Source organism: Vitis vinifera, chromosome 5, assembly GCF_030704535.1.
Source record: "Vitis vinifera cultivar Pinot Noir 40024 chromosome 5, ASM3070453v1".
In the NCBI taxonomy this organism is placed as follows: domain Eukaryota; kingdom Viridiplantae; phylum Streptophyta; class Magnoliopsida; order Vitales; family Vitaceae; genus Vitis; species Vitis vinifera.
Window position 1 is genome coordinate 18,167,222 of NC_081809.1, and position 13,931 is coordinate 18,181,152.

The following is a 13,931-nucleotide window of genomic DNA, read 5'->3' on the forward strand; positions in this document are numbered from 1 at the left end:
TGCATATGAAGATTATTTATATATTTATAACATCAAGTTAATGGAATAAAACACTTTATTAATTAAAAAAAAACTTTCAAACATGTTTTTTGTTATATTTATTCTAAAAAACTTTTTTATTAACTCAACCAAACATATTTTTTGTTTTTAAGAATAAAAATTGTTTTATAAAATTCAGTTTCAAACATAATATTTTTTTGAAAACATAAAAAACTGTTTACAGAACGGTTTTAAAAAACAGCGACCAAACATGCCATAAGATTCCGGACGTGGCAGCGCCACCCCTCCACCAGCACCGAAAAGAAGTCAAATTGCCTGACCACCCTTCACAAAGTCACAAATGCAAAACCCAATTTGGGCGAGTAACCCACTCGAGTCGCCCTTTTTGGGTCCGCCATTTCTCGATCATCCTTGCTCGAAACTCGTCATTCAGTCTACCAGGAGGCTTACCAGAAGAAGAAGAAGAAAGGAAGGAGAGAGAGGGAGAGAGTGGGTGGTCAGGGCAATGCCTTGTTCTTCTAAAAATTCGTCGTCTTCTTCTAGAGATGACAATGGTGCTCTTCGTGCTTTCAAGCTGAGTGAGTCCACGTTTTTGGCTTCTCTTATGCCTAGGAAGGGGATTGTTGCTGATCGATTTCTCGAGGCGCATTCTAAGTACGATGCCCGTCGGGTTGTTTGGGTGATGAGTAAGTGATGGGAAATGGGAAAAAATTTCTGGGTTTATTTATTGGTTTATGAGAAGTGGGCAAAGGACACTAAGTGGGATATGGGTGTTAATCATTTTTTCTTTTTGGGGGTCTGTTTCTGTTTGGGTCCTGAGAAAGTGGTGGAAAATGAAAGATAACTTTTTTTTTTTTTGTGAGTTTATGTTGTTTTGGTTAAGATATCAGACGTGAACCTTCAGCTTTTTCCATGGTGTCTTGAAAGCGTTGTTCATGCTAAAACTTAGGAGTCGAATGTTGGAAATGCTTATCTCTTGAGCTGTGCTGGATTGTATTTCTGATCTTAGAGTGTTGTTTTTACCCAGATTCTGGTGTGTTACAAGTTACCTCAGGTGGGAAACCGAAGATCTTTGATGTTCTTGATTCGTATTATAAAACTTGTTAGTCAAGGTACTCTTACAGCAATATTTACAGAGTACTTTTTCTTTTTTCAGCCTTGGCAGTGGAGATATTGATACCTCAACTGTGGTGAAGGCTGATTCAGACGGTTGTCTTGGTGGAGCATCAGGTTTGTGTCTTAAAGCATTGACCTGTACCGTACTTTTGAGCATGAAAATAAACCTGATCATTATATTTTCAAATGTACACATTAATAAAAGTGTTGATTCTAATGAAATTAATATTATTTTGAATTATTATGCATTAAAAACATTATTATTTTTGTATGTTCCTCACACTCATATTCTCTGCTTTTATCCTAAATTTGTAATAGGGTCATCTCTGGTTGTAAATTCTTCATGGAAGAACACTTCTGGGGAGTGGCATGTGGGTTATAAAGTCATATACAAGCTTTGTACAGACACATTGACTTCTCGTTTGAAGGTTTGATTTTAATCATGAACTCATGAATTATTGATTTGATACTTAAGACTGGGATCACCTAAGTTCTAACTTCTCATCTCTTCCCCTTATTTATTTTGTTACATAAAGAAGAAGGAAAAAGTGGAACAAAAAGCATAGGAAGCAATAGCTGAGGCTGTAAAGCATCTTGATGAATTTGACCAGGTTTTGGAGAATTCTGTTGCTTAATTTCTTACATGTTGCATTTTTTTCCAAATCACCTATTCCGTATTGCACTTAATTTCTGTTGTTAATTAGTCAGTGACTCTGCATAATAGACCTGCAAATTATTGACTTTAAAAAACATCATTCAATTCTTGATGCACTATTATTGTTTTCACTCCCCCTTATTGTAATTTGTAAGTTGATGTTTTATGATACTTTATTGATGTCTGGGCATTTTACTTTTTGTCTCTTTGTATTCATGTTCATCTGGAGAAATTCAGTATGCTAACTGCATAAAATGGTTAAAGATTGTGGGTCAAAAGTTTCCAGCTGTCAATAAAAGTTTATAAATAGATTATTTACAAGCTCAAGCGGTCCTCAGGGCATCTATGTAATATATTGCTGACACGTTCTTGTTTCAGTACTACACTTGCATTTCCTGCATCATGATCATCACCAGCTATTATATAACTTCTTGTAAATTGCCTGGTCCAGAAACACATTAAGAAGGGCTTGTGAAGACCTCCAAAACAGGGTTGACTTCCTCCAGAAATAGGTGGAAGTGAGTTTGGAGTGTTTTGGATTACTTTTCTCTTCTAGTCCACTTGACTATTTTATTGCTTCAATTGTAAGTGACCATGTTTATATGTTTTAGAGCTATGATGACAAGGGACCTATTATAGATGCTGTTGTTTGGAATGGAGAACCATGGAGGGCCACTCTTGATAGACAGAGTCTTGAGGATGACCTGGGGTGTGGGAAACTTGCTGATTTTGTAACCGTAACTAATTATAGGTATGTTTGATCCACCAGTAACAAAATTGTGTGCTGGAATATCTTTTATATTTTTCTTATAGTTTTAAATGGTGATAATATGTGTTTGAAGGAAGCTGAAAGCCTGAAACATCCTTTCTATATAGGAGTTCTAATTTTGATGCAGTTTTTCGGGCTTAAGGTGGATTATTGTTGTATGAATTATGAAAACTGTTGTTGAGTTACTTTCCAATGAAGCATCTGAATTTGCTCCCTCTGATTTATTTTGGGGAAAAGAAAGGGGCTTGACTGTGCTTTTTGGGCTTACATAAAATCAATTGGCAGCATTTGAAAGCTCAACTTGATTTTGATATTGCATGGTGTTTTGAAGATTCTGTTCATTGTTAGTCCAGCCCCAGATCCTGGAGATGGAACTTGCACTTGGAAACAACCTTTTATGTTGTTTGTGATAGGCATCTCTAAATTCGCATAAGCTCCTAAGGTAAACAGCTTAGGAAAGGCCTTGTCTGAACAATAGTCATGCAGAGAGATGTGAAGCTCAAACACAAATATGCCCAGAAATGAGAATTTATGTTGATGTTTCAAATCTTTGTTCTGGCTACTTTGCTCAATCCTCTGATTTTAAGAATGTATTCTGATTACCACTGACTTGTTATTGTTATTATTATTATTATTATTATTCCTTTTTCCTTCCATCATATCTTATTCTTCTTTTCTTTTATCTCACATCTGGGCTAGAGTTGGAGATGAAGAAGGTGTTTTTGTCTCCAACGACTTTAATGTTACGTACGCTGACTTTTCAGAATCGAAAGAAAGTTTGGCATGTTTAGCAAACCAGATGCTTGCACATGTGTTGTTAATGCATATGATCAAGGCAGTATCTTGAGTATAGTGACAGATAGCTCCCCCAATTACCATTTGAAAATAACATGCTGTCTTCCTGCATTTCCTTTACAGTAAACAAATTTTCCTTTTGAAATATGCCATTGTTGTGCAAGAGCCAATGTTGAATGAAGTTGCCCCTGGAGCACAGACAATATCTTGTAAAATTGGAGACGCATGCCTAGGTTCAACAGAAACAGGAACAGGCTTGACCAGATCATTAATAGCTGCTGTCAAGGTTGGTTGGATAGTTTGTTTGTTCTTGTAGTATATCAGCATGGTTTTCTCTATCAATGATGGTGGTGAATTAATTCTGTAGAAGTAACCCATGTAACCTTTTCTCTTGTAGAGAAAATCAAGGACTGTACATTGTGTGTCTTCCTATTTATAGGGACATTCTTTTCTAGTTAATACTTCACCATACTCTGCCTGCTCTTTGTCTTATACTTTGTCTCTTGCTTAGCTAAGTTATGCTTTCAACACTTAAGGCATTGGCTATGTGACATATATAAATATTTTATTGATTAACTTCCATTCTAGAATTAATTTGCTGTAGAATTAATTTTGATGCTGATTAATGTGCATTTTATTTGCAGTATAAGTGTGATCTCGCCATGATGAGTTATGGAGAACCTACAATGATGCTTGAATATGGATGATTTGTTGACCTTGTTAACGAAGTATGAATTTCATAACTTGATATTTGATTGTTGGCATGATGATTAATTTACAAATTCTTCTCTTTATTAATTTTTTACACTCTCTCCATTAAGCATTGACCACTGTGGGCTCACCTGGTGGTACCACTTCAAGTATTGTTGGTGTCGATGTGTATGTACTTTCTCCTGCAATGGCTGCTGGAGCTCATTGTGTAGTTGAACCTCCGTCTGAAGGCCTTGAGTACTCATGGTATACAATCTTCCCTTAAGAAAGTTTTTGAGTTTCAGCAAGTTGTTAGCAGTAAATTATTCATTTGAATCTTGAAGCATAGCTGAATGAAATGGGGTGCAGATCTAGCCATGAACCAACAGTTGATGGTGATCTTGGGGTCTGCATAAGCCCTCCAGGAAAATTTGATTTTGCAAGTGCATTATGCATTACCATATGATATCTTTGTGCTTATAAAAGTAATATTTAGATGTGAATGCCATTTAGAAGCTGCACTTAGCATACTGATTATGTAGTTATGCAGATGGTCCTCATTGTTTGAGGAAACAGGTTTTTCTTGTTATATATTAGTATTGAGCCCCATAAAGAGAAAAGTTTATAAGAATAAAATAATTTATATGATGTTGGCATGAGTATTTATATTTGCATCCAGCTAAACACTCTACCTTACACATCCACCCTAAAACATCAATCCTATTAACACATTCACTTAAAAAAATTTAATATATCTAAAATAATTTCCTCATTATTCTCTTCCACACCTACTTTCTTCTTCCTTCTACCTTCTTCTTTCAAATTTTTCTCAACAACAAACCCTAAGACCATTTTTTTATTTTTTATCAAATCTTGTTTTCTAAACAAGAAAGTATTTGAGATAAGTCTAAAGCTAATTTTAACATTTTTTATACATTTTTTTAATCCATTCACTAATATGAAATTTGTATGACATGAATAAATTTATAGAACTTATGATTTATATAAATTTTGACAAAAAATTGTTGTAAAAATAGATGAAAAGTAATTAAAAATTATTTAGAAACGTTTTAGATGTGAAATTTTTTGAAAAAGTGGAAGGGAAATAAACAAGAAAAATATGTGGTGTTCGAAAGTCGAAAGTATGTTTGAAAATATAGTTTAGCGCATCCTTTACAATGTTTGGAAGTATAATGCTAGACGCCTTTAAGGATGCCTGAACGTATAGTGTTGGGCAGTGCTAACTTCAAGGATATTTTAATTATTTTATCAAGGATCACCTTTGTCTTAAAAAAATTCTTAATTTACATGGATGCAGAATAGTGGACTTCGTGGGAGTGAGGTAAAAGTCTTTACTATGTAGAGATATTTAGTAGATGCAAAAATATAAACACACTTTGACATAGTTGGGTTGGATTTTTAATCCCTAAATGCCATACAAATACACTTTGGGCTTTTTTTTTCCCCATATTTGGTGGTTGCTCAATTATAAATAGGAAGGAGTTAGGATTCAAATAGAAGAAGTTATGGCTCCTTCCGGCTGCCCAACATTATTTAAAGATATTTTTAACATATCACTTAATTTAAGCAACATGAATACATTTTAAACATTAAAACAATTTGAGTAATGAAAATTATTAACAATTTTTTTTTAGAAAATTTATTAATATAATTTTTTTTTTTTTGTTATTGGTTCAATATTTTTGTATTAAATTTATATTATAATTTAGGTATAAAATTTGTAATATTATTGTTTATTTTAGCATTGTTGATTAGTTTATAGTTTAGTTTATGATTTTTTTTTAGGCATTTTAATTATAATAAAAACCAATGAAAACAATTATGTTGATTTTAGTTGCTCTTATTTATTTAATCTTTTTATATATATAAAAAAAAACTTTATTGTATTTGGGATATAAAATGTCAAATATTATATGTTATTATTAGAAGTTCTTAATTAACTTTAGCATAAATGATAAGTATAGCCTCGTGGTTTTAACATATTTGATAAGTCTTTGAGTCGAACACGTGGATTTTTAAGTTAATAAAATATTAAATTCTCTTTACATACTTTTTACTTTTCCTTATTCTATTAGAAAAACTGTTGTTATGAAATTTTATTACCTGAATTAAGGGCTTCATATATTTCTTTTTCAGTTTTGATGGTATGTATTAAAAATGAGTAACAAAATATCTATATTATAGTCTTGTCTTGATTAAGATTTGATGTAACATCTTTGAAATAATAAAATATTCTTCTTTACCTTCATCTCAAATTCAAAGAAAGTAGGAGCATGGTATAGACTTGTATTTAATTAATTTTAAATATGAAAAAGATGTCCTTCAACTTGTAAAGTTTTGTAGCTCTCTAAAGACAAAGGGAGTCATGACATCATTTGCATGATAAAACCAAATGATTTTTTTTTTCCTTTTTTTGTGGGTAGTTTTAGACATGTGCTAATGATGTCATGACTATTTTGGCCTTTAGAGAGCTACAAAACTTTGCAAGTTGAGGGAAGTCTTTTTCATATTTAAAATTAATTAAAGACAAGTCTAGACTATGCTTCCATTTTTTTTGAGTTTGAAATAAAGGTAAAGAAGAATATTTTAGTTTTTCAAAGATGTCACATCAAATCCTAATCAAGTTAAAAATATAGTATGGATTTTTTACTAATTTTTAATATATACCATCAAAACCTTATGATAAAGAAAAAGAAATATATGAAGCTCTTAATTTAGGTAATAAAATTCTATGATAGTAGCTTTTCCAATTGAATAAAGAAAAATATGTAAAAAGAATTTATCATTTTGTTGACTCAAGAATTTGTGTTCAACACAAAGACTTGTCAAATATGCTAAAACAACATGCTAGACTTATCATTTATGTTAAAGTCAACAAAGGTTTATATATATATATATATATATTAAATAAATAAGAACAACTAATATCAACATAATTATTTCCTTTGATTTCTATTATAATTAAAATGTCTCAAAAGAGAAATCCTAAACTGAACCATAGTCTAATCAATAGTACTAAAATAAGTAATAATATTACATATTTTATACCTAAGTTATAATAGAACTTTAGTACAAAAATATTTATGGACCCTCGTTTTTGCACATGCATTCCCACTCAAATGGTGAAACTCGCCTTTTTATTTATTTGGTGAAAAATATGATTTTTAGAAAAGACTTGAAGTCGCCACTTATTTTTGCTTTATTTTTAAGGGAAAATAAAATAAGAAAGAAAACCCTAAGTGTGACTCTTTATTTGGAAAAGACAATCTGTGGAAAACCAAAGTCGATTTTAGGGTCAGGTTATTTATTGGGAAGGTATGGTAAAAAACCGTAGCACCCCTCTGAATCCCTAATAACAGGTCTCTACAAAATAAGGTGAACTAAGTGTAATAATTGATAAGGAAATTGATGAATACCAATGAAATGATTAAATAATAAAACGAATCATGCATAAGAATAAACAAAGTAGGAGTGAGATCGTACCTTAGCAGCAAGTAATAGTGCGCTATCATGGAAACAAGGTTAATTCAAGTATAAAATTATCATATGCATATCAAAGAGCAAGATAAAGATAAAGTAATATTCATTAAGCATAACAGTTGACAATCATAAGAGAAAACTCATATGTAGGGCTCCTACCAAAGCCCAATTGATTTTGCATGAATTAATTCCATAAATTCCATTGTTTTGGAATTATGAAAATCATATTCGTACTTATTTAAAATCAAGAAAAATAGAAAATTATTTAAAAAAAAAAATAGTGAAAGTGCTTACCTGAGAAGAAAGGTAACAAGTTTATTAAAAACATGATTTTTATTGACTCTAAACCCTAATGAACGAAGAATAAAAGGAAGGACTTAAAATTATTTGAAAACCAAGGTACACTTAAAATTATTTGAAAAACTAAAATTTGAAAATTGGAGTTGTGAAAATTATTTGAAAGAGTTGTGAAAATTATTTGAAAATTGAAAGTTTTGAAAATTATTCAAAAATTGGAGTTTCAAAAATTATTTGAAAATTAAAGTTTTGAAAATTGGAGTTGTGAAAATTATTTGAAAATTGGAGTTATGAAAATTATTTGAAAATTATTTGAAAATTGAAGTTTCAAAAATTATTTGAAAATTGTTTGAAAATTGGAGTTGTGAAAATTATTTGAAAATTGGAATTGTGAAAATTATTTGAAAATTGGAGTTGTGAAAATTATTCGAAAATTGAAGTTTTGAAAATTAAATTCGGAAATTGGAATTTTAGAAAATTATTTGAAAATGAAGATTTTGAAAATTGGAATTTTAGAGAATTATTTGAAGATTAAAGTTTTGAAAATTAGAGTTTTGAAAATTGGAGTTTTGGAAAATTAAATTTGAAAATTAAAATTTTAGACAATTTTTTTGAGAATGAAGGTTTCGAAAATTGAAAATTTGAAGAATTATTTGAGAATGGAAGTTTTGAAAATTAGATTTGAAAGAAACTAGAGTTTTGGAAAATTATTTGAAGATTAAAGTTTTGAAAATTAGATTTGAAAATTGAAATTTTGTAAAATTAAACTTTGATATAAAAAATAAATAAATAAAAAGAATGAGTTGTGGTGATCCTCATGTGCAAATAATGTGCAGAAAATTCCTCCAAAGTTACAACTAGATGATTTTCTACTTGGACATCAAATTGTGACTTGGCCATTGCCTAGCATGCACACTCCCAATTTGACTCTCCCTTGTGACCACCTAGCGAGCCACCTGAAGGAATGCTACTGCACCAAGTGATGATTTCCAGCAATTCCTCTAGGTTATGTTTGGTTTCCAGAAAATTTGAAGGAAAATGCAAGAGAAAGAAAATACAAAGGAAAAGCAGAAGGAAAGAAAAAGTGAAGGAAAATAAAAAAAATAGATTAAAAGTGAATAAATTATTTTTTTTGTTACTTCAAACTCATTTTATTTATTTTAACTCATCAATATAAAGATTAAATAATTTAAAAATACATAAGTTTTTAATTAGTTTTAATCATATTTGATTTTCTTTGATATTTTTCATAGGACAACCAAACATAAAAAAATCATTTTTCTTTGCATTTTTTTTCTTTCCTTAGTATTTTCCGGGAACCAAATATAACATAACCCTAATGTTTCGTGCCCACCTCCATATTCATGGTCAAACCTCCTTCCACAATGCCATTCTTCTTTAACACCTTCCGTCTTTATACCCAACACCTAGGAGGCAACTACAACTGCCATTTTGATTAAAGTTCCCTTTGCTTTCGCAAGCTGATATGGACACTACTCAAAAGAGGGTGACATCCTTGGCATCTGCATACTTGATTATGCCCAAGGTTGTGAACCCAATTCCTCCAGAAAGAGTAATAGAGCAAATGTTTTCTTCAAGTTCAGGATAGAGGACCTTTAACATAGTGTGGGTTGAAGCTTGTTCTACTTGTTTGCGCCATTGTCTTCTCTATAAGAAAGAACCACTAAGAACCAAACAACAAACTTTGGCATGGAGGCTTATACCCAATATTGGTTTTTAACCAACTTTGATAAACTTTTTTTTTTTTTGGGAAAACATCAGTTGAAGTATAACCATCTTTCATTAGAAGTTGGATACACCGCAGTAGAGAGAGCACACTTTCAGGAGTTATAATGCTGGGATGTTAGGAAGAACAGACACAGATTCCCACTTTGGGCCAAGAAGAATGCACCAGAATACATGGCTGGAAATGGAGCCACTATAGACTTGTTCATTTTGCTTATTAGAGCTTGGATATCGAAGGCTTTAAATGCAGGTTTGTGAGCAGTCATTTCACATACACAACATCTTAGAGACCAGATCTAGGAGCTTCCCCTAGTCTCCCTGAAGGTTACAGAATTTAGAGCTTCCAAGTCCAAATGGGACAAGATCACCTTCATCTGCCATTCTCAGGGAACATAGTACCCATTTCTGCAGTGACTAAGACTTTTAGGAAAAGAGGAGATGTCTTAAATCCTCAGTCTCATATTCACTACCAGCATATATCTTATCAGACCCAGATGGCAAAGCAAACCCGAACATAAAACTTCAAGGCAGTTCCATGGCCACCATTTTGAACTAATAGATTGAAGCACAAATACAATCACAGAAATCTGGCCTCCAAGTTCATTTCACTCCACAACCTCACTTCTCTGGTCCCAGCAACTTGGCCATTGATGACATCATCCCACCATCAACAAGAAACAAAGCAAGAAACAGAGATGAATAAAAAAAAGAGTAAAAACAGAGCATGAACTTAGCTCTATGTCATGGACCGTCAAAGAGCTAGGAGCACATTGAATCCAAAGGAAACAAAAGCATCATTTTGATGTATCAAATTCAGGGAAGGAGTAGTGCATCAAATATTTACAAGAGAAAACAGAAAAAAAAAATCCAAAACAAACCAAAATAGAGCATGCATGCATAAAGTCAAGTCCAACAGAGTAGTTGGAAATGGAAATTAAATAGTGCAAAAATCAGAGGCAAGAAGCTTATAGTGGCTTTACCTGCTCATAAACCCCCCAGAGCTGTCTCGCTTCCCAGCCCAACTCTTTTCTCATTCCCTAAAAAAAATCCCTCTCTGGACTCCTCTTTCTTTTCTATCTTTTCTTTCTTCTTCTTGCTCTGTTTTTCTTCCAAAACCCCTTTGTTGAAAAACCTCCTCCCACTTTTCTTTCCCCCAGCTCTATTTTTCCCCCCGCCAACCTTCACCTGCTCCACTGCTTCTCTGTTTTTCTCCTCTATTTTCACCCTCTCTCCCAGCTACTCTACTACTCCCCATTTAGCAAAAAAGTCTCCATCTCAACCACCACCATGGCAAGGTGGTGGTGTCCTTGGCCATGCATCCTATGCAGCTTGTACATCCATGGAGAGGCCGCCCCCCACTCATTCAACATATTGTCTAGCTCCTCTCGGGTTGGTAAGAAAAAATGCTATTAATAAAAGCAATAAAAAAAAAGAACAAGGGTCTGCAAAAGGGGTCTATAATATTAAAATGAATAAGAAAAATAAATAAATATGAGCAACTTATATTAATAATTTTTTTTTAAATGTTAAAAATTTTCATTACTCAAATTGTTTTAATGTTTAAAATGTATTCATGTGGCTTAAGTTAAGAAATAGGTTAAAAATATATTTAAATAAGTTAAATGGCATTGTACCAATGAGTCTTGGACTTGTTTCAATTGTAGAGTTCCTAATACTTGGAGGCAACTCCTTTACCAAACACAGTAGAAAAAATATAGTTTAAGAAACTCCAAAAATTATACTTTATGTGGGGAGCTTTCTCTCATTGTTGAAAATATTAGCAATCTTTGACTCACACAGACTGAGAAATAACAAATTTTGAGGTAAAATTCCTTATTCCATGAGTTGTTTATTTGCACTTATACAACAATAACTTCTTTGGAAACAAGTTCTCAATGCTACAAAACTATACATATTTTGGGCTTCTATGTCTAGCGCTAATAAGGAGTTTTTGAACGGAAAAAGCAACACTACAATAATTTTATTTGGAAAAACATAATAAGCAATAGATAAATGTTTGAAAAGGAAAATGTCATCTTCTTGATAATGAAAAAAAAATATTACAAGTTCAATGGAATTGCTTTCATGTATCACATCAATTCAAGTTCTTAGAAATATCAAAATTGTTGAGAGGTTTTTTTGGATGTGTTCACCAATGAGTCAAAGTCCTTGCATTTTGGATGATAGTTAAAATTTTCAAGTAAACTAATCAGGGACATTTCAAAGTTTAATTGGTAAACCATATTATTCATAGTCTCTTCCATGTATCACATCAATTCAATTTCATAGAAACATCAAAATTGTTGAGAGGTTTGTTTGGATGTGTTCACCAATGAGTCAAAGTCCTTGCATTTTGGATGATAGTTAAGAATTTCAGGTAAACTAATTTGCGACATTTCAAAGTTTGATAAAACCATATTATTCATAGTCTCTTTCATGTATCACATCAATTCAAGTTCATAGAAATATCAAAATTGTTAAGAGGTTTGTTTGGATGTATTCACCATTGATTCAAAGTCCTTGCATTTTGGATGATAGTTAAGATTTTCAGGTAAACTAATAAGTGACATTTCAAAGTTTGATAAACCATATCATTCATAGTCTCTTCCGTATATCACATCAATTCAATTTCATAGAAATATGAAAATTGTTGAGATTTTTTGGTAAACTAATTAGCGACATTTCAAAGTTTGGTAAATCATATTATTCATAATCTCTTTCATATATCACATCAATTCAATTTCATAGAAATATCAAAATTGTTGAAAGGTTTGTTTGGATGTGTTCACAAATGAGTTAAAATCCTTGTATTTTGGATGATAGTTAAGACTTTCAGTTAAACTAATTAGCAACATTTCAAAGTTTGGTAAACCATATTATTCATAGTCTCTTTCATGTATCACATCAATTCAAGTTCATAGAAAATATGAAAATTGTTAAGAGGTTTGTTTGGATGTGTTCACCAATGAGTCAAAATCCTTGCATTTTGAATGATAGTTAAGACTTTTAGGTAAACTAATTAGCGACATTTCAAATTTTGGATGATTACTTTGAAATATCGCTAATTAGTTTACCTAAAAGTCTTAACTATCATCCAAAATGTAAGGACTTTGACTCATTGGTGAACACATCCAAACAAGCCTCTCAACAATTTTGATATTTCTATGAACTTGAATTGATGTGATACATGAAAGAGACTATGAATAATATGGTTTACCAAACTTTGAAATGTCGCTAATTGGTTTACTTGAAAGTCTTAACTATCATCCAAAATGCAAGTTTATTGATTAACTTCCATTCTAGAATTAATTTTGATGATGATTAATGTGTATTTTATTTGCAGCATAAGTGTGATCTCATCAACATGAGTTATGGAGAACCTATAATGATGCTTGAATATGGGCGATTTGTTTGCCTTGTTAGCGAAGTATGAATTTCAAAACTCTATTAGTTCACCACTTTTTTTTTTTAATAATTATTAACTCCTTATATGATAATTTTGGAGTATAATTGAAGTATATTTAGAAAATCTTTAAAAGTAGAATACAAGCAAAAACTTGATCATTTATACACCCAAATTAACTAATGAATTATTAAGAAGTCAAGTTTTATTTAATTTTTTTTTCTTTTTAACAATTTCATTTTTTTTATATATACTTTTTATTATTTATTTGTTTTAATCATTTTTTGGGAACAATCCATCTAGTATATTATGTTGATATTTTTATTGGTTAATGTATCATTTATATAGCATTTGAAAGTAATATAATATATTTTGGTTATGAGTTAAGGTTAAATTTGTAAAAGATAAAATTTTACTTAAATTTGCAATAATATAAATATTATATTTTTCTACTCACATTCATGGTGCTATTGTAAAATAAATGGTTTCAAATCTCAACTTTTTTTTAAAATAAAAAATTATCAATCAACAAATATTTAGCTCTTATCGTTCAAAGATTTTAATATTTAATTTTTAGTTTTATCTAATAACATCATTGTAATTAATATTTTGACCACTTGTTTATTTATTTGTTTGTTTTTTAAGTAAGAGAATTTTTATAGATTGAGTGTCTTTCCAAGAAATTTGGTACCTATGATAAAATTAGGTATATCTTATAGAAATCCATCTAGGAATGATTTCATAAAAGTTTTAAATTGATTTCCACTTTTCCATGACTTTGTTCATGGTAGACTACTTAAGAATGATTTTAGTCTAAAAATGCAAATTTTTTTTTTTTATTTTAAAAAAGATAACAAAGTGTCTTTTTGTTGGATTATGAAGCCTAAATCAATCTTGTTGCACTATGCAAAGACATATTGGGGTCAAGATGGAGTTTTTATTTTTTATTTTTTATTGAA

General features: G+C 31.0%; 1 long non-coding RNA gene across 4 annotated transcripts; it reads left to right on the plus strand.

Moving 5' to 3' along the window:
* Nucleotides 1-668: 668 nt before the first annotated feature.
* On the plus strand, nucleotides 669-12,975 carry LOC104879365 (uncharacterized). 4 transcript variants are annotated; one of them, XR_009465717.1, is made up of 7 exons: nucleotides 669-1,054; nucleotides 1,157-1,230; nucleotides 1,435-1,544; nucleotides 1,653-1,727; nucleotides 2,150-2,289; nucleotides 2,383-3,621; nucleotides 12,913-12,975. It is a non-coding gene; the product is annotated as an uncharacterized LOC104879365 (long non-coding RNA). The 4 variants fall into 4 exon arrangements; XR_009465715.1 differs by lacking the exon at nucleotides 12,913-12,975 and adding exons at nucleotides 3,980-4,063; nucleotides 4,157-4,528 and having other exon boundaries at nucleotides 1,653-2,289; XR_009465716.1 differs by having other exon boundaries at nucleotides 1,653-2,289.
* The last annotated feature ends 956 nt before the right edge of the window (nucleotides 12,976-13,931 follow it).